We start from the raw sequence: 2,862 nt of genomic DNA on the forward strand, positions 1-2,862 counted from the left end.
AAATTTCTTCTCTGTTCAGTGTTTTCTAGTTTGCTGTGAGGGAGGAATGAGAAGAAGCTGCCCAGACACACACCGTGGTCCCCCTGCTCCACTCTTATGGCAGCACTTGCCTGGCACCTGTCCCTCCTTCATGCTCACCTCTTGCTATACAGAGAGTTCCTTTACACGTTGAAGAGATGCTGATCAGCCCTGCAGGCTTAGGAGATATTTGGAGTCAGGGTAATGTGTGAGGTTCAGCAGACGTTGCAAAAAATAACTCATTTTGGCAAAACCAGTAGCCTGGCATCGATCCTGCCCCACTGTGTGCTGCTGCCGTCCTTGCCCTGGGCCGTCCGTGGGCACTGCTGGTGCACGTAGAAGTGCTGGTCATATCTCTGTTCCCAAGGGCATGGCTTTCTGTCACTGCCATCTGCTTTGATTGGTCCTGTTTGAGGGGAAAAGTCACTCCAAAGTATTGTATTCACTGTGAACAGGTTCCTAAAAGCTACGCAGTAAGCTTAGCTTGGTGTCTGGCTGATGCAAGAAATGTCCATTTGCAGGTACAATGTGGCACTCGCCAACGTATATTCCTTTCTACTGCAAATTGGCAGATCTTCCTAAATTGTGCTGCCGTCCTAGGTGGCATTAATGTTTATAATGCATGCAGCGTGGGGGTTAAAAGGGGGACACAGTAATGGATGTTTTTTCCCCACCAGTTTGGTAAAAGTGCAAAGACGTACTAACTGTGTAGTTACAATATTTGCAGAAATGTCGGTATTTCTAGACTTTGTCAGTGAAATCTAATTCTTTTGTTGAGTGTAATCACATTTATCCTGCCAGCTGTTTCTAGATACGGCCCTTTTTAGATGTTTTCATTGTTCTTAACAACAAATTTGTGCGCACACGCAGCAATATTTCATAACCTGACTTCATTGCGATAGCAGGCAGTGATGCAGTGGTGTGCTCAGCAGATGACTGTTTGCTTCTATCTGCTATGGTAGTTTCTCCTTCAGCTTCATAAACCAAAAAGTGTGAGATACAAATGCACAACCTCGTCAGTAAGAACGCTGCCTTTGGTTGGCAGTAGGAGGACTAATAGTGGAATATATGATCCTATATTCTCAGATGTGCTAAATGTGTGTTTAAGATATATTATTTTAGTTTTTCTAAACAAAGCTATCACTGCTTGTTTAGTTTTATAACATGAAATTAAAGATTGTAAATAGTTCATTGTGTCCTGCAATGAACAAATTTAGTGATGCATTTATACCAAAAACATTGGCTTCGTAAGTCGTATCAATTTTGGACGCTCTCAGTAAATCCCATCAGTCTGGGATGCTCACACATACTCCCTTGTTTTTCTGTCATAATTCAGAAAACTATGGCTTAAGACAATTTTATTTCTCAAGTACCTATAATTATTGGGCAATAATCTATGTAATATTTATAATAATAATTTTTTATAATGTTGAGAGCCCAAGTCTATTTTCATGCATATCCGTAGAAACCTTTTTATTTAATTCAGTATGGGAAGACATGAGCCCAGTATATATAGGTTTTCCCTCCTTCATACCCTTATGATTAAGTATAAATGTATACATTTTGTTTTGTAGATAAAGTTGAGCCCAGGAATTGCACAAACAACTGAACTTGCCATGTGCTTGTGACTGGTTTCTTTCCAAGGGGAATATGCCCATTCCCATAGGAGAGCAGACAGCCGATCTGATAAGTCCAATGCAGTGATCCTTGCAAGTACCCAGTTCTCATATACTGCAAATAAAATACTGGTAATGAATGGATTCAAAGCACTAGTGTGTAAGTGGCCGCTCTAGTCATAATCTTTTGCAGGCTGAAGCCCTATCAGAAAAGAAAAAATTCACAAATTCAGTCTTTTCGTTTATGCGATCCTATTGCTCTCTTTTCGTTAGCACCGAGGAATACACCAGCTAGTTGCTCTCATCTACATCCCTGCAACTGGCCAGTATTTCTGGAGGTTTCTCTGTATTTCTAATAATGGTGAGACAGACTTTGGTCTCCTGATGCTTTCCTCTGAATACGCACACAAGATAAATGTTTCCTGCAAATCACATTACACTTAATTCTGTTCTTCTTTGTAAATGGTATTAAAACTGCTTCAGCTGTATCATCTGTACATCTGTCAAGCAATGTACAGCATATTCTTTGCACATAAAGTTATAAAAGTACTTATCTATGACATCTTTCTTCAATTTTATTCTCTTTTTATTCTCATTTACCCCATTTAGACATAAATAATAGGCTATAAAGCAATTCTTACTCTATACCATAGTATTTGTTTGCATAACATCACCAAAACTTTTCCAGTAGGTGACTTATTTTTGTAGTATTTCAAATGGGCCATACACAGCCTTTTTTAGCATCTAGATTTTTCTCAGCTTGATATTTTTCTTGTTTATACTGGCACAACCCGGTCAATGGTGGCATTGCATTTATACAGCTACTTGTGCAAAGAATTTATCTCATTAAGTTAATTGCATATTTGGGTAGCATCTTCTGTTTTATCTGGCAATGCCATGTTTCAGTGTGGTATAAAATTATCACCCCAAAACTTCTCCACAATATTGTAACCCAAGTGTCTTCCAAAGCGTGACATGATGCCTGTAATTGCAAGAATAGGGAAAATTGCGTGCAAAATCCAACAACAGAATAGCCTGAAAACCCAAAAGAGTGCTTTGCTCCCAAGGCTGAGTCCCTGTGTTGTAGTTCAGCTGTTATCGCTGACTGTGATTTAAGTTGGTGCTCTTTTCCCAGGTGCAATCCTTTACCTGCCTCACAAGGATATTGTGATGGTATAATTAGGTTGTATATACAAAAGTTGAAGATAAATTTACTTGGCAGAGTTAC

Source organism: Tinamus guttatus, unplaced genomic scaffold (assembly GCF_059628265.1).
Source record: "Tinamus guttatus ecotype Peru unplaced genomic scaffold, ASM5962826v1 Tinamus_guttatus_pri_ptg000045l, whole genome shotgun sequence".
NCBI lineage: Eukaryota > Metazoa > Chordata > Aves > Tinamiformes > Tinamidae > Tinamus > Tinamus guttatus.